The 22,908-nt window shown below is 37.2% G+C and overlaps 1 long non-coding RNA gene across 2 annotated transcripts; it reads right to left on the bottom strand.

Moving 5' to 3' along the window:
- Nucleotides 1-1,129: 1,129 nt before the first annotated feature.
- On the bottom strand, nucleotides 1,130-22,617 carry LOC116780379. 2 transcript variants are annotated; one of them, XR_004354446.1, is made up of 5 exons: nucleotides 22,379-22,617; nucleotides 22,227-22,274; nucleotides 20,701-20,763; nucleotides 6,813-6,890; nucleotides 1,130-2,808 (listed from the first exon to the last, which is right to left on the bottom strand). It is a non-coding gene; the product is annotated as an uncharacterized LOC116780379 (long non-coding RNA). The 2 variants fall into 2 exon arrangements; XR_004354445.1 differs by having other exon boundaries at nucleotides 22,227-22,610.
- Nucleotides 22,618-22,908: the final 291 nt, after the last annotated feature.

Here is a 22,908-nt window from a genome sequence, read left to right as displayed (position 1 = left end):
TTGACATGTGGATGGCCTGATGGCCTGATCTATGTGTACCAACAGCAGCATGGCATGTGTATAGCCTGATATATGTTTACATGAAAGGCACCAATAGAAAGTTGACATGTGTGATGTGTGAAAAGTGTAAATGTTTGCAACCTGTTACAATAAAGTGATTACAGCCTTCTTGTAATCCTGCCCCTGCTTTGAAAGAAGATTCTATGTCTCTCTACCCGTCCCGACTTTAACAGCAACACTTAACTGTTTCTCATCATTTACATATCCTTATCAATGTATGCATATAGATATACTGTTAGTATGAATACAGATATACTACAGATAGATGAAACTGCTTTGTAACCAAAGTTAGCTCTAGTTCAAATACACTGCTGTCTGTTGTGTTTCATACAGTGATATCAGTGGCCATTTGGATCAGATGCTGTATGTGCATGGTCAGTTTTCTGTGATACAATCAAACTAATTGAACCAAACTCAATCCCTGTGTAAATTCACTTGATGGAATAGACAGAGCACATGGAATTGCACTTGTTTGGTCTCATGACTGGAAAATTTCAGGGGCAGATCTACATCTGGTATTAATTGGTAGGTCATTGCTTGTGGGGTTTTTTTTAAATGCCACTGTATCTGTTTTCTGTGCTATAATGAAACCAGTATATGTTCTAAACCTTAGAAATGTGTGTGTTACTTTTCCACCAATAAAAGTATTTTTAAGAGAGGGTTGTATCAACAGTGTTTTAAACTGTATTACATACACTAGGAAAATGACCTTTTAATCCAGTTTATCAGAGGTGGAAAATGAAACATATTGTGTTTGCCACACACAGCCCCACAGTGTCTTCCTAGGATTACTAAAATGGCATCAAGTGTCACATCTGACCCAACCTCTCCACAGTCTGGAAGACAAAGTATACAACTACCATTGTCCAGCAAGATATCATTTCCCAGATTCAGGTTTGGCATTCAGGTTATCTTAATAGCTACTGGTTAGCATAGCTACAAAAGGAATCACCTTTTACTTCACCATGTATTCCTGAAACAAACCTCAGAAGGCAGATGACGAACAGATGCAAACCATCAGAAAAGGAGCCCTCCCTTTATTGCAATAAGGAAACAAAGACATCACAGCTACCCTTACAGCTTGCGTATTTATTGAACAAATCCTACTAAAATAGCTAAAATACATTGGGTACTTATAGTGCATTATTAAAGATCACATTGTTACAAAAGCCTGCATTTTCAGCAGTACACAACAACTATACATAAATGCCACGACTGCTGAATATTACTTCTTGCTCTATATACAGCACAACAGACGTATCTAATCTATTGGAAAATAAAAGGTACAAGGAAAGGGATACAGAAGGTGGGGAAGGGAAAGAAATCTAGGAAGTGCAGTGCATGCATTGGTATTTAACAGTCAGAAGCTAAGACAGTTCAGAACAAGGCCTGCCCTGTAAAAGGAAGAGCTAAAAGACAGAATTATATAAAAAATTAAGGTGGGCTTTCAGACTGTGTCTAACACAACAACACTCCATGAGTAGATGGTACTGCTTAGTTTTGTGGTTTGTGTTATTTTGTATTGATAGTAGTCTGGGAGCAAGAACAAAAATGTAAAGTCCACATGTTGACAGGACTGTGGAAATGTACTCTTCCCCTTTAGGACTTCTCCTCCCAGAAATTTGCTGTATTTTTCTTACTATATCCCCTATTTTTTGGATTTGAAGAGGACATTAAAACTTGTCCCTTCTTTTTAAAAGGCTTGTAAGAAAAAAAGACAAAAATCAAGAGATTTTGAGAAGTTGGTGGAAAATTATTGCTCGTCTTTCTCCATAAGGTGGACAGGAGTCAGAAAGGAGATTTTATGTAAATTACAGTTTTGTGATTGCTCCCACTGTAACTGCATGTTTGTGAGTGGACACTGATAGGGAATCAGTTCCTCACTTGTATGCTATAAGTAGTTACTCACCTACAGCACTGAATAAGAAAGCCACACTGAAGACACAAGTAAACAAGTCAGTCCAGTCTAAAGAACAACATTCAGAAAAACAAAGTACCAACACCTTCTCAGAACATGGAAATAAAAAATAACTCCATCAGAGCTACCTTGCCAAGGAGCATATTTAAAGTCCAAAATAGCACCATTCATCAGTGTCTCAAATCCCGTGGCAGCATCACGATCACTTACCACAAGGAAACCATGAGTTTCATACTACTTCTATACATCAAAAGAGTACATGGATAAAATATAGAGATATACAGACAATCAATGAAAATAAACTACTAGGCTTGTTACATCTAAATGAAAAAAGGGGGACTCTCAGCCTCTGCAAGAAGCAGTTCAGGTTGGTGGAAATGGAGAGAGCTGTTAACCAGTTTCATGTGAGCTGTGGAGTTTGAGTAGTGGAAGACATTGTTGTGGTAGAACCAGGCCTGAGGGCCCACCTGTAATGTTTGTAAACATGGATTCACAGTGTGAAATTCTGAGAGCTTTCGCTTGAGTTAGAATGTTAAAAACTAGTTTTTATGGTACACATTTGTCCACTGTTATTCTCTAAAGCAAGGCTCAGAGTCCCATAGTTTCTTCTTACACTTAATGATTTACACAAAAACAATCCCCAAGATATGACACCATGACCTCATCAAACCCATACACCATATGTAATACGAATGGAGAAATAATGTTTAATAAGAGTAGAGGTAATTGATTTTGGTGAAGTGGCGTCCATAGCCATTTACTGGAACCAGGCACTCCCCTTCCACCTCACTTTTCTTGCGATTCACTTCCTTCGAGATGGGGAGATCCCCCTGTGGAGATGAAAAACTGGCATTAGCTGTGCTTCACAGAAGTCTGTTGGGTGGAGTCCCCCCTTCTCCTACCCTAAGGTTTACATAATTCCCCAGCTTTAGTTGAGAATTAAACATCTACCAAGCATGACTGAATCACCTATAAATACTGATGTTATGGAGAGCAAAGGATTGCTTGAAAACCAGGCAATTCTTGCACCATCTGAGAAAAACATGTCACTTGAGGATGAATGAGTGTGTCCTAGCAGCCAAAATACACTGCTGAACTGGGGAATCTGGACATCTACTGCAGCTTGGGAGGCCTCAGCAATCCAAGAAAAGTCACTGGGAAAGAAGCTGTGGAGCAACAACCCCTTCTTGCCGGTCATCCTTACACTACTCCTCGGAACTACTTTACTCGTTTTACTCACTTGGCCCAACCAAGCCATTTCTATGCCCTTAATAACAGCTGAGGTAGCTTAGGTCTAAACCTGCACCCGTAGGTGCTGTGTGTGCAGGAGTTCTGGCACACAGCAGTGGCTGAAAATGAGCAATTATCTGTTCTGCACATGTGAAGCACAGAAGGCAGACACAGGGTCTCAATGCCGTAATGTAAAACTCAGAGCCATGAATCGACAGATGGCAGGCACCAAGCCCCTTTGGAAATATGGCTCAATACCAACCAGTGTAACCAAAACCTTAATGTTAATGCTATTATCTACCAATATATTCATTTGTTTGCTTGTCTTTTTTGAGCTCCAAGTTCCCTTTATGGATCCACTTGACCTCCAACTTGACCTCCAACCTAAAAAAGCATCTTATTTATGAAAGACCATCCTAAGTGAACTTTTTACAGCTTAGACCTCTTATCTTTAAAAACCTTACTGCTTAAGCAGCTAACATATACTAATAAGTCACCTCCCTATATTAATCCATTGAAAAGAGCACACTAAAGACCCTGCAGTGTGTTTCTTGTTCTGAACAAGTAAGATAATGGGCCATATAAGCCAGCTGCCTCAGACAGACCTTGTTTAACAATACATATTAATTGTGAATATTCAGTCAAGCATTTAAATATGTATTTCAATTTAAGCCTTAGAATGAAGCCTAAAGGCTAAGCGTGTGCCTAAAGTACTTTGCTGATGTTATGCCACTATGGGATCTGAAACAAAAAGAATTTGTTTAACTAGTAATATATTGTAAGTATGGAAAAATAAATTGGTGGGTTTTGTGTTTAAGAGATTAGAATTGTAAAGGTGTTTTATTGCTCATATGGCTTTGGACATGTCTGTGACACAAGCAGAATGCTTCTCTTTGTTAAAGAAATTGTTTCCTTCAGGTTCCATTTTTTCTGATCTGAGAGTTGTAAATTTATGAATTAGAAATTGAACACATGGCAGTTCCACAATACCAGTAAAGTGCAATTTTCAGCAATTTTCCTTTCCTGGCTCTTCAAAGTCAGAATTTTTGCTGGGACATCCACACTTGCTACATTTATTGTGCTGGGAATTAAGTCACCCCATGGCTCTCCCACTGCCTTTATCACAGTTTACAGGATAAATCCTGCATTTAGGTAGAAGAAATCCTCATGGGGTTCTGCACTGCACACGGTCAGGAGCAGTTTTCAGGTTGAACACAGAGCAAAATCCCTTGCTCTTGGTGACCTCTTCCTTTGGGGCATCCAGAAATGGAGAAAAAGAGCAGACTTTGGTCAGTACATATGCAGAAGGGCTCTGAAAGCCAGGGAAAGCAGTAGGAGTAGAAATATACTTTTACTGGAGCCAAACTGGGGACTTTATAAGAATTTCAAAATGAGAAAATACCATTTAAATTTTAGTGACTGCGCAAACCTGTTTTCTCACAGGACTCTTCCATCCTCATGATAATACTTTCAGTTTTGTTTTGTTTTTTTTTTAATAAATTTGCTACTTGTACATCACTTACAGGATGTGAGAAGAAAACTAGAAACTTACAGATGCAAACAGGCACACAGACCAAAGGTCTGGGCAAATTTCCAAAAGCATTGTGTTGGGCAGTTCCTTTTCAGCTGTAAAAACAATCTCAGTCCTGAAATTCTGCCATACAACCATGAGATAAGAAGTCCCATATGACTCTCTTAGGTCTAGAAATAAATTGTCTTTAAGAACTGTATCCTTTCACATTTCTTGGTTGCTTGAAAATAATAATTTTAAAAAAATATACCAACACTTTTATTTCAAATAATAGTTTTAAAAAATCTATTAATTTTACTTTATTCTTTTAGCAGTTGAGGTCTTTTGACATTGAGTAGGTAAAACTGCTCGGCTGAAGGACTGAAAACTTTGTGCAGTTTTCTTCAACAATTTATCCTAATTAATTTTATAGAAATTAATGAATAGAAAAAAGATGAAAAAAAATTTCCAAAGACATACAGATTCTGTCAAAGTTGATACTCTACTGGAAGCTGGATTGTGTGCAACTAATATTCAAGTTACTTTTGAAGGTCAGTTGTGAATTAAAATTTGGAGCTGGTTCTAAAAGCTGGTCCCTGTACAAGCACATATCCAATATCTTTTGAAGAATTATATAAGGGGTAGAAAAAAACCACACTGTATTTAAAAAGCAAGAATCCAATGATTGTAGAGGGGAAAAAGTGTATAACACCTTTTGAGTAGTTGAGAAACTGTTATCTGTTTACATAAATTTTTATTTTAATCTATGTACAGCACAAAGCCGCAGCTATTCAGAAATCCTATATAATGCAGCATTGCTACTAACTATGCTGCACATAATTCACAGCTTCATTACTGTGTTTCAGGAGTAACTTTAATGATGAATGAGAACTTAGTAAAGCTGCTAATTTGAAATTTTGAATAAAACCCATCTAGTTAGCACACAGCTGATTCACAAAGTTAGCAAATTCACTTGATGCAGGTATGACCGTATACAGCACATACTCTGGCATTGCTATCAGCCTATTCAGCTGAACTTTTGGAATACTGCGGCTGTTAAGAGTGGCAGTACTGCCATATATGTTAGTTTGAAGACTGGTATGCTGGCATATGAGTCTGAAAATAGCAGACTGTAAATAGTCTAGCTATAAATTTTAGAATTTCCTTCACAGAGAGAAAGTGCGGAAAGTACAGTGTTATCCAGATGCAATAACAGCAGAGTTTTGTTAACAGGGAGCTGAAGTCTAGCTAATAACTTAAACTTAATCAAAACAGTTTTCCATGTGCTCTCCTCAGTTTACCACGTGATGTCTTCTTTACTTACTTGCTTCTTTTTTTTTCCCACCCCGCAGATCTTGAGTCAGTAATGAAAGGGAATATGAAAATAAAACATGTACATTCTGTGGTTCTGAGTAACTGCTATACTTTTGCTATGCAGATTTCATATCATATCCAGTTTCACATTTATGAAGCCAGCAATGGTAACAGAATAAAAGCTTATGAATCCTGTCAGATCTAAAATGTGACAAGCCACATCTTCTGCCTGTATGTGGGGGTACTCCTTGTCAAACTCAGATGAAACCTGCCATGCTTTGTATGCTTGTTACTTAACAGGTAAAGCACAAGCAAAAAACTTAACAAAAGATAAACAACACCACATGGTTCCTCCTCCTGCATTGTCACTGACATTTTCATCTGCATTGCTAAGAGAGAATTGCAAAAATTAAGCATTCAAAACTCAGATGTCAAGCCTGTAAAATCATGAGACAGGCTCCAGAAATATGAGCTCTTGAAAATTATGTTTTCCTTCTGGTGTGTAGCCAGCACAAGTCCATGTTTTCTGCAAGCCTGAAGGCTAAAAACATAATTTTAAAATGAAAGCTGAAATCTTCAGTTAACTGCCTGGAACAAGGAGCCAAGGCTTTAAGAAAAACAGAGTAACATAAGACTCATGATGAAATCATGAGAGCTGGCTACTTTCTCAAAGCAGTCATAAAATGAAATCCATTGAAGTTGCAATTTATTTTTTTTTCAGAAAACTTTCATCTTAGTAAACTGTTTGTTATATGAAAGAAATTACATAAATAACTTTACCTTTGGAAATCCCCCATCCCCTCCGCTGGTTGGAAAGATTTTCTGGCTTACCCAAGTCATTGACCTTGGTTGATAAACCTGTAGTGACATAAATATATACAAGATCTTACTAACAAAGAGACATTCATTAAATGCAGTAAAGTTGTGTTCATATGACAGATCACATTACTAAAACCAAGTTTAATGTTAGTTGAGCTTGGCCCAGAGACCTAGCTGTGTTTAACGCTTAGTACATATTTTTTGTAGCCATGACAACATCTGTCCCTAGAGCATTACAACTTTACTCTTTATGACAATCTGCATTCAAAAGGTTGTTTGAAAAAAAAAAAAAAAAAAAGAAAAGTGCACAGGATGCAATGTTTTAAATATCTTTAAAAAATTCTGTATAAGAGGATGTCCATACTTTTAAACTTACTGAGGATATTGCTAGACAACATGCCCATTCTCTTCTTCCAGAAGTCACTGGTAAAAGGCTATTTAATGAAGTTCATTACTTTTACTGATGACTGCAGCAGACAAGAGCAACACACCTTTGATAATCCTTTCACAATGAACCGTGAACTAGAACTTTCTAAGATCATTGAAGAAGCTATAATTCTATGTTAGCACCCTGTATTTTGCATTTTAAAAAAAATCCAACAAATTATAAGATACATACAATAAAATAGCTGGGAGCAGGATTCGATGTCTATAGAAAAATTTTCCTATGGAAAATGGGTAAGATCCAAAGCTGTCTACTGACTGCAGTGGGAGATTAGAGTGAATAAATGCTAAGCTAATGCACCTCAACTTCAGGATGAAGATCAAAACATCCTTCATCTTGGTCTCATGAAACATGGAAGTGATGAACTACAAGTTACATACAATACCAAAGATCTTGAATTCATTTTCCTCCTGGTTCTGTCTCATGGGCCTTTGGCATTTGGTGAATTGAACTCTTTCTGCGCAATAGCTGGATGTCTAACTGTCAATATTTTGAGCTGGCTATTAAAAATTATACCATTCAAATTTGTTTGCACTTTAGGAATCAAAACTTGTATTGTCACTTAAATAACTGGTGGACCAGTTTTACTCACCTGCTTACTGCTGTACATATAATGAAACAGGAGGAATGATTTTATATCTGTGGAGATGCAAGTTCACTATAAGTTGGCACAACTGGACTAGTTGTAGCTTAGAAAAATAGTCAGAAGATTATTTAAATCATCTTTCCAACAGAAAGTGCTGAATTCTACTGTAAGGCAGAAAACAGAGATGGGCACAGAGCCCAAGGCCATACCTGCTTTCAGACATTCTCCCATGATTTTCTACAGTACAAACCACAGTGCTTTCTCCCAGTTAAAGCAAGAGATTTGATTTCATACCCTAGTTTTCAAGCCAGTTAAGCTCTCTGGGTATGTCTGACATAAAATAATTAATACATAGGACAGAGCACTCTGTGAATTCATCAGTTAATGTTCACACTGAATATTTTAAACACTTGAATAAAAGACACCAAGTAACCTCTGAGTTCTCTAGTTGCTATTTATAACGGCTGATTACCCATTCTGCAAATATGTCTTGGTTTTATTGTGTAGTGGTATTTTTTGTGCGAAAACTCATGGTGGGAAGTACCAATAGGAATTCAGCTCTACCACAGGGCATGCATGTTCAAACCAGCAAAATATACAAAAATGTATATAGGAGGACAGAATAAGCATCAGAATGCAGTATTAGTCATTATGATGGATATGACATTCTATATTTTCCATGGAACCTGAGATATATTTAGATTAGTCCATAGGCCATGTTATCCCTATTAATAATTTAGTAGGAATAGAATGAGCACTTGAAGTCAAATGACAAAATAAAAATCCTCAACTTAAATTAATAAAAACTTAGAGGAACTGCAGTTTAAGGATGGGAATGGGACAGGAGGAAAAAGCTGTAAATTGTAAAATAAACTCACAATTATGCTCCAAGGTTAAAAAAATCAAGCACCAAAACCAAACACCACAATCAAAATACCCTACACAATCGCCTGGTTACCTCTCACAGAAATTTTCTGTAAAGAAAAAAACCATAATGTCCCATTTTCTTAATATTTCTTCAAAACAATTACTGTGGTCCATACTGGTAGATAACAATCACATGAACATATTCCACATGCAGTAATTGTTCTGCAACGAGTGTACCAAAGTTGTGAATGGGCAGCCAAAGAACTTTAAGTATCTGACTTGGGAGTAATGCTGAAAGAGAATCATGGTTTGGATCCTGACTTAGTGGAGGAAGATTCTGAAATGGAAAAAAAAAAAAATGCTGGTATAGAAAAGTCTACTTAAAACTTACTACAATCCACCAGGAAAAAAAAAAATGAAATAAAAACCAAACCATGAGGTCTTGCTGTGCTACATGCTTTATAAATGCAGAAACTACTTAGATGTTCAAATATACTGATAACTGGGGTGTTAGAAAAACACAGCAAGAACATTTAGTTAATTACAGCAGCTCAAAACAACTGATAATAATGTTGCAAGATGAGCTATAGGGAGAGGAGAAAGTGCAAAGCAATGTTTCATTACAGGGTAGGATGTAAGGGTTACAATATTCCAGCTGTTAGCATAAAGCAAACACTTCTAAATAAATGTTTCCATTGATACACACCAAATTGTCATTTCTTAGTACTTCCTGTGTGATTATTATGCAAGTTCAGGCTTGACTTAAAAAACCAAAACTGTCATGATTCAGAACAGAATTACTGAGCTTTAGGAGGGACTGAAAACTGAAGTTACTGCAAGTCTACACAATGTATAAGAGTCACAGTCTGACTCTGATAATCATTAATTAAAAAGTTAAGCTAGTAAACTTCATCCATAAATTATCAGAGTGGATCATCCCTAAATGTCTGACTAACAGTGTTACCCTGCTGGGATCCTGCCTTCCTGGTAGAACATGTGATATGCAAAACCATTCACTCACAGCTGGAGAAGTAGGGGGGAAAAAACCCACTGATCTGGGAAGAGCTGTCTGAGACTGTTCTACAGCAGCATGCAATTCTGTCTGGAACATTGAGGCCAACTTGAAATTGGGAATGATCTATTAAGATTATATTTTCAATTCTGTGGCCTCCAGTCTCTTGAAATGATATAAACTACAAAATTTAGTGTTAAAGAAAAAGCAAAAGGGGAGCAAAATAAATGCCCAGTCTATGTATGAGCTCTTACAGCATCCAGGCTCCAGAACTACTTACTGATACTTTTTCTGAAGGATCTCCAGAGTCGTCTTTTCTCTTCTACCCAACAGACTGAGAAACTCCTGCTATTGCAAAGACTCTGTTTTACCAACATTTCAAAAATTCAATTCCTATTCTTTCATTTTAAGCCATGTCCTCTTAAAGAGAAACTGTAGGGGAGCACAATCTTTTGCCCAGCTTTAAAACAGACACACAAAATAATTTTACATAGTTGGACTAAATATACTGCATCAGTCACATAAAAATGCTGAAATTAATTTCTTAGTACCCACTCTTCATTCCTAGTCAGTAAGAGCGTCTTTCAAACATTCACATAGATTCATCAAGAGGGGAAAAAAGCCAGATTTACAGTATGCTAAACTTAGTAAAATGAACATTCTCCTAATAACATTCCCAAAGTTTTTATAGTTATGAAACAATTAAGAAAGCCACTGGAATTACTTTTTCTATATTTCCCACTCATCCCCCCGGTGGACCACAGCAGAATTCCTGTTATCAAGTCTCATTCAAGGCTTGCAGTGGTATTGAACTGCAGTCAGAGTTTCTTAACTAAAAGTTTATTGAATACCAACTGCTCTGAGCAAAGTAGTAACCAGCTTTTGTGAAGTTTCAGATAACTTCTTTGTCATATAAACCAATTTTGGGGGGCAGGGGGAGGGGGGAAATGAAAACAAAAATGAAATGATGACAAGTACACTAGAAATTCATAATTCCAAATAAAAGGTAATCTCTAGTAGTTCTGCAGTAGCTTGTAGGAAAATAAAAAATAAAATAAAATAAAAAAAAAAAAGAAAACTATAAGGAAAGGATTTCCTGTATGGATTAGCAGTCTAACCGCAGACACAGAAGGAACAGGGGACTAAAACAAGAGGTGTGTGTGGAAAAGAAGGAAAGAAAGAGGTGTGCTCTTTCTATCTGCAGCACTAAAATGACACTTGTGCAGCTGTGAGAACTGTTGCCCTGTGTGTCTGTAGTGCCTAATCCAGAGCAGAGAGAGGCCATCCTCTTACACAGTTCTCCTAAAGATGAGTTGCATAGCCGGAAAGGAATGCTACTCCTCCTTTCTGTACCTGTATTTCTTTCAAGTAGTTAATGGATTTTTGTACCACCATTGCTCTGTGTTGCAATGACACAAATCAATGAAATTGAGCTACTCGAGGAACGTTTGTAAATTATTTCCTTTGTGGCTGGTCTCAGCACCACTGAAAGTGTCCAGAAGATTTTCTTTCCAAATTAAGACACTATGTAATTTCTTTTTTGAAAAATTGTAACATAGTTGCCTGTGAAGTTTAAACAGTTATAACTGTTCCTTTTTTAAGAAAAAAGTTTCTTAGTTACCAGCTGGTTAGAGCTGTATATCTACTTTCCCCAGCACATTCTACCATGAAATTCTCAATTCCCACAAATGCCTCCCAATGCAGTAAAAAGTTCTCTTTGTAACCAAGGTCCCACAATTACAATCTAAATGCATAAACAGACAATTTTACTGCATCATGGCTTGAGCACTAAATCGATAGTTTTGTTAATGAAAACCTCACTAATTAATTTTAAACAAAACTGAAAGGAATTCTTTTGCTGGAATCAATGCCTTGCTTCTAGTGCTCCCATCTTCAGTAGTTTATTTTTAACACTGCTAGGAGAACATTATGAAAGCATATAATATAAATGTCCACATGTTCCAAACCTAGCACCCAAGATTTAATACCTACAGCTGAATGGTCCCTGCTTCTTGAGAATTTAGTTGGGTGGCAGTGTGCTCTCAGACACTTTTTATTATCTGAACTTTCTGCAGAGGGTAATGATAAGACCACATCAAGAGTGCTCATCATTACTCCTTGTTTCAAAGAGTCCTTGAAGTTTTGATGAACCTTTGTTGTACTGAAGAAGCTGCACACATGATCAAATGGGATAACGCTATTGTGATAAGCTGACTGAAAAAGGCTCAGTGAGGAAGCTTTCCCTGTTGAAACATCAAAAACCACAACTTGCCCAAGTTAAAATGCAAGTTAAATATCTTAGTTTAATTAGTTAAAAATGCTGTGGTCTAACAGGTGCGAGGACTGTCAATTTTGCGAACTTGTTTGCTTTTTTGACTGGCTCTGCACCACAAATGTGAACCTGTGGTTGAGGTGCAGTGGCAGTTACCCCAAATAATCTGATTTCATGTTTTTAATACACTGGTAGAGCAGTAAGTTTTTCTGCCATCCCTGTTTTCCAAATCAGCGTCATGAACATTAAAAAATCAATGGGTGAAAAAAAAAATTAATTTACAAGTATTTCAGTTGGTTAATTCCAGAGTAAAGAAAGTTATATAAATGGCTTGAGAGAACTAATGAAGAATTATATGATGATCTTCCATCTGGATGGGATTGTTCCAAGTGTCCCACCTTTTTGGTGAGACTTTACCTGTCATTACAGTGATAATTAATACTTGGCATCAGCAGAATGTGACAGGACAACTGTACACCTGAATTTGCCTTTGACTTCTCTGCATCAGCATCCTCTGATGTCTTTGCCTTTTCATGGGGAAAATATTAGTGCTGCTTTTTATTCCTCCCCATTTGATGACTCAAACTCACAACCACATAGAGATGAAAAGACCTAAATGAGACAAGTACGCTTTTCCTTGCATCCCCCTCTCCACACTGCACATGAATTAAAAAGTTTATTCATTAGGGGGTTTTTTGCAATCCTTGTTCATCACTTCTGCAATTTTTGTCAATTTCACAGAATAGAGTGTCATTTGCTTCTTCCCTACACAGCGTAAGGAAGTGACCTTGGAGGTAGTTTTTCTAGATTTTAGTGAAAAAACTTCTCATTTAAACTGGTCTTCATCTATCATTTATTTCATTGTTCTTAAGTTCTATATTTTTCCATTTACACTGAAGTGTCTGCTTGTATGTAGTGTCCTACCTTGGGTCATCCGTATCAGCTTCTTCAAAGAATTCACTCCTGTCCTCATCCATCTTATACAAGTTGCATCTTTTATATATGTACTTTGAGTATCCCATGTCATAAAAAAGAAAATTGACTGAGGGACTGTGCAAAATTTTCTAAATCATGCTTCTAAGACTAATGGGCTCTACTGCTGCAGGAAAGGACGTTGGGTAGATAGTGTAGAACTCTGAACTTCAGTGTTCAGAGCAAGCACATTTTCCACATCTCTTACACGACCACTGGTCTACAAAACTGGGTGAGTATGGTGTTGAGGAGGGGGACAACACAAGCTGATCAAGCTTGTGTGTAGAGTCAGCAGACTTCTGCCCAGTTCCTTATCTGGTAAGAACCCTAAGCTGAAATTTTAGCTGTCTTCCGGCATACATGATTGAATGAGATTAATTATAGAAAACACTTTCTAATTTTCCCCGGAGAGGAATCCATCCCACACTACCTGAACATAATGCAATTTTTAGGCAGAGAGATCAATTTGCAATAGTCAGGATGAATCTGGCTTCTGTGCTACAAGTACTGTCATTCTGCTTCTTTTATTTCATTAATATGTAAAAATCATTGCAAAGCACTGCTAATGTTTATCATGCATGCAAAGAATAAGAGAAAAAAAAATCAAACGTTATATTGTGAACACTGTCATAAATGCTCCTCTAAATTCTAACTGAATTAATGAATTTTAAAGATACTGATTACCAGAGTATTCCACTCCTTGGAAGAGAAAGAAATGCATTTATTTCAGAACAAAAATAATAAATAAATCTATATTACATGGAAAGTTCCATGAAACAATAAAATGGCTGCAAATCACTTTATTCCTCTGTTAAATTTCTGTGCATGTACTCTGAGATCATAAAACATCACAGAAATTATAATAAGCAAATGAGAGACCTCCGGAAAACTGAACTCAGAGCCCAATACAACTCATCATATTTCATTTGTTTGCCTCTGTACTACAGTAGTCCTTTTTGTCGTTTCACTTAACATTCAACACACAGAAAAACAATAATAACAAGGCTGAGAATTAAAACAGTGTTCAAGTTCTCAGTCAATTGCATAGGAGTTTGTAATTTGCTCTTCAAGGGCAATAAGGTAGAGTTTAATTAGTAACTATTTGCATCTACACCTAATGGTGACTGCAGAACAAGATGCATGAGCAAGTCTCTTGCTTTAAAACCAGGTGAACACACAGCATGGCAGCAAAATGCTGGACCAAAGGCTGCATAGTTAAATTTTTCAGTAGTTTCCTATTCAACATTGACAAATTACTTGAGCAACAAAGGAAGAAGAAAAAGAACATGGTCACAGGCCGAGCAAAAGGTTCATTTAGTCCAGTCTCCTCACTCCATTGAGTTTTAATCTTAATAGAAAGACCACAAAAAAGGCCATTAGGTAATCCTGAAGAAAGAATAAGAACAGTCAGGCCAGAATAATGCTTCTCCTGTGTGCCCTCTCAGATCTAACCCTGCAGTTTTGGGGTACACAAAATGTATACACCAAGCAGACTCAGAAGTGCTTCCTTTTTTACTTTCCTATAAATTTTCTAAATTAATGGCCTGAATACTGTAGCTTCCAGAAGACTCAATAGACTGTTTTGGGCTGAAACTGCTTTTCTCACACATACCAGAAAGATAACCAGCAATCCAAAAAGTGATGCTGTTCCCCAAGCTCACTGGGGGAGTGGCAAGCTCGCTGCCTCTGCCTCTGAGATGCCAGCCCCTTGACCAAGCAGCATGTTTCAGGCCAGTGTTAGAAGCCCCAGCAGTACTCTTGGAAATGGGAGACAGCCAGTACTTACCTCATTAAAAGGGTTGTAATGACCACAGATGACTGTAACCGGTGCTTGAAAGCATTATGGCACATTTACCTGAAGTCTCCATATTATCAGCCTCTAGTACCATCTAATGGAACTAAGTGCTACTCCAGATACAAAACTACAAAGTGTATCGTGTGCACTGTAGGCTGAAAGTAACAAAATGCCTGTGGATTCTAGGACTCGTATAACAGAAACACACAGGGAAAGAACTTTTGCTGCCAAGTATTCTTTCTGGGGTTTTCCAAGTTGCATTATATAATTACTTAGCTGAGAAATTAAGGGTAAGGACACATACCAACATTTCCACAGGATTTTCTTTTGCCAGTATAAATAGAGTTATGTAAACTCATATTCTTTTATGATGGAAATTTAGGTACAGTCATGTTAAAATGAAGAAGGAAAATTTGTTCCTCTCTAACCTGGCCTTTCTGACTAACTCTGTGGTGCCAATGTGTGCCTTCTAAACATCAGTGCTGGAAGAGTTCAGTTCTTTCTGATAATGTACATATTAAGCCAAGTCTTAAAACGCACAGATTTCTTATTACTTTTTTTCAACTTGCTCCCACATAAATATGCTAAGCTAGTAGACAGACAATCAGATTAGTGTTAACAAAATTGATCCACAGACACTTCTTCCTGTAGGATGAGAAAATCCTACTTATTCTGAGGGTGTGGGGGGTTTTGTGTGTTTTTTTTTTTTTTTCTGTTTTGTTTGTTAGGTTGGTTTCGTTTGGTTTTGGTTTTGTTGTTTTTCTGTTTGAGAGGTTTTTTAATGCAGTATTTACAGAAGGAAACATCAGGAATCCTCCCAGCAAGATGTACATAGGAATTCATTCAGTAATGCTGCTGTGAATTTGCCAGATCAGAAGTGAATTGCATGTAACACTAAAACAGTGACTCATACTATCCTTCTACATTCAACATTTGAAAATAACATTTTTTGCACCTTTCTAGATCACACCCTCAACCAATGTGGTTTAATGAGGTGAAAAAATATTTGAAATAAAACCAAAATACAAATAGCTAAAATATTTTTTATTAAAATATCCTGTGATGGCCTTAGATCCCAAGTCTTAAAAATCAATGTCATAACTGTAGTGTTACAAGATATATATATTAATTCTTATTTCTGATTTTCCAAGATTTCAGCCTTTGAGAAAAGAGTTAGTAAAGCTTTTTCCTGAATCTAGTATTCCTATTCTATGTGTCAACACAGTTCTGTTCAAATAAAGTATGCTGGGGCATAGTTATAAAATTTTAGCACCCAGTGTGTAAATGTTTGTGACTGAGTAGAAACATGTATATACAAGTTTTTTGTCTTTTAATGTACATATGAGCTGTACCACAGAACTAACCCTACTATCTATAGCTTTGGGCAAATATTACTTCTTTTTAAGCTCTTCTTTTCCACTCATAATCAACTAAAATTGTGTTTCCTGCTCAGTTCAACAGGTGACTTGACAGAAGTTTTGTAAAAATCATTTTGTATTTCTGCTTATAAATTTTGTAAGTTGGAAAGCTTTAATTCCCTTAAACTTTTAAGGAATCAAGTAACACTGAGCACACTGTACACAATGTATTCTTCATGCACAATACATAAGCATAATAAAAAAGCACAATATACACATTCAGATGGCCAAAACTGCTAGCTTTCACCTCCAATCAAATTTTCTCAACCAAATTCTACCCATGTTACACATGAACAGAAGAGGGTCTGATACAGTTCTACAGGTCCTATGCAGCTCTGAATTACCATAAAAGAGATTCCAGTTCCTGTGCCAGGCTTGGTAATAATCAACAAAGTATGAGTTTTTTCACACCAGACCAAGAGCTGCATTTGTCCAGTGTGTGCCGTGTGTGTCTAGAGACATAATGCCTCATTCTAGTATCCTGCTCTTTTTTTTTTCCTCAGAGCATATGAAAGGTTCCAAATAATGCCTCTGCCAGACTGATTCTAAGCTCCATTCTCCACAGATAACCCTAGAGTTATGAAGAGCTATTCTAACCAAGGTGGAATCATTTCATAGGCCCAGAAATTTACGAAATGTAAAAGACATCTGCATGTAACTCCCTGGAAAAGAGGTTTGTAATGACTAAACTGGGATGAAATCTTAAACACAGATTTTCTTACATAAATATCTTCATCTAACTTAAATTTTATTATGAATTTCCCTGTAAACCCTCTACCCCCTTCTGAAAAAAATAAATTAAAGGAATTATGATTCTTTTCAACCAAATGCAGGTTGTCACTTCTTTCTCTCTGACTTAATGAAGAAGAGCTTTTCTCCCAACTGTTTTCACTCTGAAAGGTCATCATCCCATATTTCTCTTTTTTCCACAAGTAAAACTGTAAAATGCAGAGAATGTAAACGACAGAATAACCTCAGAACAGATACAGTTCAGGCAAGGATATACTACGGGAAGCATTCAGCCCAAATGACCTACTTCTGGGGCCTTTTTGCTTTGGGATGACACAGCTATACTGCACAACACCTAGCCTGGAGATTCCAGATCATTGGTGACTAAGAAAAAAGTCATCTAATGGTAATCATCTAATGGTGTTAAGTCAGAATTAAATTAATGATCTGCTCTAGGTTATCATTTGTTTATTTTCAGGTAGGTCAAAATTAAATTATTAAGGATCTGTTGACTGATACACATTTTTTTTAGTATTGTCGGTTTAAATTCCTTAGCACCTGCAAGGCAAACTCTCAAAACCGAACCTGAAATCCAGAAATGAACCACAACGTGAGACGAAAAAAACACACCTAAGTGCTTTAGAAGCAAACAAACAGACCCCTTCGTCAAGTGTCTAAACTGATGGTATGATTTCTTTCTTTAAAAACAATCATTTACCATTAATAAATAACCAAAAAACCCCACCACAAACAGTAACCTGTCCCTGGTTTTGCTAAGAGCCTTCTTTGAGGTCAGAGAAAACTGGAATTAAGACTTCCTTACTCTCTGAAAAGTTCCTTTATTTCAATGGTTGGATCACTTGGGGAAGAAAAAATTTTTTAAACTATTCTTTTTTCTTCTTTTTTAGTTAGAGTCTGTTTTTCCACTTTAATTAGCACTCAATTTTTAGTTTATATTTTATGTCATTCAGCACTTCCCATGAAGGTGGTGTACAGAAACTCTAGCATTTTAGATGGAAATAGCACTTAAACACCTCAGGATTTCATGCATTGCACATAAATATAAAAGACTCTTTCTCCCTTAAGGTAGACACTTATGGAAATATATACACAGGTTAGAACAGATCCTCAAATGGCAGGTGTTCTTGTGTAAGATGGCTCAAAATGTCCATGAATTAATATTATAAGAAGGTGAGAAAGTACAGTCTTCCACCTATTTCTCTTTAAATTCATGATGTTGTTATTATACAGCTCCAAGAAAGATTGATTAATTAACCAGGTATGAGGAAATTCTAATTCCAAGTCTAGAAAAAGAAGCAGCATTGGAAACTAGTCTGTTAAATTGTTTGCTTTTACTTGTAAACTGTTTAAGAAACACGTTTTGGAAAAAGAACATTAAGAAACAGTAAGACTGAAGTTAAAGCAAGAATTCATTTGTTCTCACTTACCAAGTTCATTAGAGTCCTATACTCCCAATTTTAACTGTAAGCTTAACTAAATAACTAATGAATTTTCAGTTTATCAAAGAAATAAGCAAGCCATTTTCCCCCATTTTTAAAGGTTTATCACAGTCTGGTGAATCCAACAGCTGAATTTTCACTGACCAGTGAGAGCAGAACAGAGCCTTTGCATATGCTGTGATATTAAAAACAAAGTAAACACTTTTACCATTACATCTTTCAGCACAGACAGCGTTGATATGTGAAGAAGAATATTTTCTGCAACTTAGTGTGGCTAGGGAGATATTTGCAATTAATACAAGAAATATGCCAAAGACAAGCGTGTCCATTACTGCAAGAAAAGTATGTCAGTGCTCTGGTTTAGAATTGCATTCAGTGTTAGTGTGCCGGAAGTGAAGGAAAGGGAAAAAGAGGTGGTGGTAGGAGAAGAGATTCTGCCTAGTATCACATCTTAAGCAACCTTGCAATTTGGGGCAAAACCTAATCTTTCTTACATTTTAATTCTGATCACAAAAAAGAAGTTGAACTAGGCCTTTTCTTGACAAATAAAAAACTTTTAGAAACAGCTAAATGAGATTTTTATTTGTGTTACACTGCAAAACAAACAATGGGACTAGACAGGTGGGTAACAACATTTTATTTTTTGCATTTGGATAGCTCTAATTTGTATTTTATGTTCTAGTCCAGAGACTGGTTTAACAAAACTTATTTCATTGACTATTACAGGAACCTTGCTAGATTTATAGAACTATCTGCTGGCAAAAATCAGCAGCTATTTTATGTCTAACTGGATTTAAAATAATCTTTTGTTCCATAGATAGGCATATATTGCGCATAGCAGCCTGCATAGCATCTAAAAATGTGGCTGATTGTCACCTTGGTGTTGGTAGGAAAACAGTTGCCTTATCCAATATTCTACAGTTGTGTGTGAACAACATGTATTTTAACATGATTTCTATTCACAGTTTAAGTGAATAATTTCCCTTTTAATTCCCCACCCCATCTATTCATTTATACACAGATGAGCAAAGCACTTTGATGAAAGTAGGTTCCAGAATAGAGTAAAACTCCAGAATTTGCAAGTTTATTTTTGCAGAGAGAAATTATATAAAACAAGGAGCCAAAAACAAAAGCAAAGCCTTTATAACAGAGTATGTATTTGCTTATTTTAATAATCCCCCCTCCCCCAAATCGAAACAACCCCAGAACCAGACACGATAATTTTAATGCAAGAACCAGACAAGGATAATATTAATGAAATTAATTCAACCCAATCCTAATAAGAGTATGTCCCTGAGAGCCTCACATTTTGGAAAATATTCTGTGTTAATGTACAACCTATGCAATGATACTTCAAGCATTTCTCCATACAAATTAACAGGTGTTTGGCCACCATACTATCACGTAGTGCCCCAAACACATCACATTTATGTCAGGACATGTTTTGAGATATGCTCCAAGCAATAGTTGCATCTTCAATCAAGAATGCTACATGATAACAAACCATCTAAACTAAATCTGCCTATTTTGAGCCCTTTTTCTGCAAAAAAAATATTATCTTTGTCCTGCTGATGCTGGACAGTCCTTTGCAGAGAATACCATATTTAGATGTATAATGTTTCATCCTTAAAATTGGTTGTTTGTCAGCAGCAGTATCTCAGAGTTCAACATATGGGCTTTTATCACTAAAGACAAACACAATTAACACTGAAGGAAACGGGTTATTGTTCAATAAATACATTCCAACCAAGTGCCTGTAAATTCAGTCAGGTTTGAGGCCTAGCCATTTTTTTCTGAAAGAGATCTGTGTCACAAAGAAATGCTAACCTTCTGAAAACATTGCCAAATAAGAAAATTTAATTTGCCTCTTAAGTACTTCCCTGAAAGACTAACATAAAATATGGTTCATTTACTCAGTGCAATGACCTATTTATTTCTTTTTTGGAAGGAAGGTGTCAGAGTTGAGATTATTGGACGTTGTTTTGTCTGCATATATTGCTATATGTGTTATGATGTGTATTTTTCACAGTAACCTAAACATTTCTTGTTTCAATTAAATAAGCTTTACTGCACAAAGAAGGATTTCAGATTTTTATTCAAAGGTTGCAAGGAAAAAAAAGATCCAACATAAGGAGGTTTTCAGAGTACATCAGTAATTGTAGGGAAAATCCCCATAGCCTCAAAAAGTATGTCTTATAAAAGTCATATTTATAAATGTGTATTGGGAACAGGGACATAGTGTTTGTATTTATACAAAAAAAATTGATTCTGTGCTAAAGCAACTGATTCTTACCATTTTTAGATTCTGTTAAGTCTTGGGATTGCAGTTTCTCTCAAGTAGCACAAGGAGAACAATCTGAAAGCAATTTTAAAAAAATTAAAAATGGAAAAAAAAAAAGTAACTCCAACAGTCACCATATTTAATAAGTATTTTTTTTCCAGCCTAACAGTGAATGAACCAAATATTAACTTCAGTAGTTAAGATTAAAGTCATGCAAATTATTCTAACCACAAAAATGGTTATGTATCATGCGTTTCTGCACTTCAGTGGTCTGTAGGCTTAAATATAGGACAAAGGAATCCCTGGTACCTGGGTTTGCAGAACTCTGCTATTCTTAGCACTCAGTACATTTCTGAAGAGCAGTATACCTAATGGCTAACACAGACAAAAATCATTCAAGAGGACAAAAAGCTGTCACTGTATGCTTACAGTAATTGTGGTCCATTGTTCCCAGGCATACTACAAAGTGTGGGTTTTTGCAATCAAGGAACAAGTATAACACAATGTAACAGCCCAGAGACTAGGTATTTTTGGAAATGGCACTGCATTACATAACCTCCAGTTTTCTCCTTCTCTCTCTGTTCCACAACCCCCCTCTATTTTAAACAGGGAGAGAAAAAAAAGTAGATCCTACCTCATTTACCTTAAATTATCACTCTCTTAATTGACCGAATTTGTAGCATACCTCCTTTATCAGTTGTCTCATAATGACAAAAAATTTAAGTCCTCTTCTATTGATTATGTATTTCTTACCTTTAGTGTGTATGTATGAAATGTAATTAGGTATGAGTCATATGTGTACACAAACACACACATACATACTGGATTTAAAAGTGCAAACTCTTATATCCATAAATGTACATAGAAACGTTTGAAAGAAAGCCGCACATCATTACATGTTCAGTAAAATATGGTTTGTTTTGGTTTTGTTTGGCTTTTTTTTTTTCTCAAAAGAACCACCCAAAATTTAACTGCTGCACATGCAAAAACACAGAAGGCTGTTGCAGGAATGACTGCTTTCTAAAAATAAACCCCAGCAGCCTGAGAGGAATCTAGTGTCAGGTCGGAGAAGAGGGAGATTCTTTTCACAAGGGAGAAGAAAGGAGATGATAAACCTATCCTAGAGCCTTGCATGCATGCTAACAAAGCCAAGTGCATTAGGTTCAAAAACACGTTTTGGTGTTTGCAGAGTGCAAAAGCGAGAAAAAAGGAAAACATTATAGAAAATCACTGCTCATCTCCCCTTGCATGTGTGCGGAAAAATCCACAGCCTAGAAATCCAGCCTTAAAGCACAAAGACAAAGAGTTAAAGACATATACTGCACGTTTTCTCATCTTCTTTTTAAAAGACTGTTTGGAAATGTGCACGGAGAGGGGAAAGCCAAGCTGCAGCAAAGTCGAGCTAAGGACAAAAAGAAATGAAAAGAAACAGAAAGACGCACAGAGAGGAAGGGGGGAAGGGCAGGGGGGGCAGGGAAAGAGAGAGGGGATTAATTTAAAAAAATAAAATTCTGTGGATTGGAATTGCATATACTTACAGACAAAAGCCCCCGGTCCCTGCTCACTTTCTGTCCTTTCTACATGATCTGAAACACAAATGTGGATTAAAAAAGGGCAGCATGCTACAGAAGGGAATTTATAGTTGGGGGAGTGGAGAGAGGGTAGGGGGTGTGGGTAAGAATGACTGCACCTCTTCCAAAGTGCAGCCTCGGAGAAAAAAAGAGAAAAGGGGTGGGGGTGGCTGGGGGAAAGTCTCTCTCTCTCTCTCTCTCTCTCTCTCTCTCTCCCTTTCCCTTTCCCTCTCCCTCTCTCTCGGGCTGGGTTTTGCTTGCCAGGGCTGGTTATACTGAACAATGAGCTAATTCTGATGGTAGCTGGCCAGCTGCCAGCTCCATCCCCCCCCCACACACACACCGCCTTACACATACACACTCCCCCTGCCCGCCCGCCTCCCCCCGCACGCTGCTGCAGCGCCAGACTGCTTAGTCTGCAATAATCCGCAGCCCCGCGGCCCGCCCTTTCTCGATGTCTGGGAGCCGCGGCCGCTCTGCAGGGTGCGAAGTCGAAGGAGCCCCCGGGACAGCCGGTGATCTGCTGTCTCCAGGCCATCCCGCACCCCCAGGGCGATCCCGCCCTCCCCGAGCCATCCCGCACCCCTCAAGCCGTCCCGCACCCCCTGGGCGGCGGCCAGGACGGGCGGGGAGCGGGGCCAGGACGCTG

The sequence above is a fragment of the Chiroxiphia lanceolata genome, chromosome Z (genome assembly GCF_009829145.1).
Source record: "Chiroxiphia lanceolata isolate bChiLan1 chromosome Z, bChiLan1.pri, whole genome shotgun sequence".
Lineage (NCBI taxonomy): Eukaryota > Metazoa > Chordata > Aves > Passeriformes > Pipridae > Chiroxiphia > Chiroxiphia lanceolata.
The sequence above is the reverse complement of the archived record's forward strand: the minus strand, read 5'-3'. Positions and strand labels throughout refer to the sequence as shown.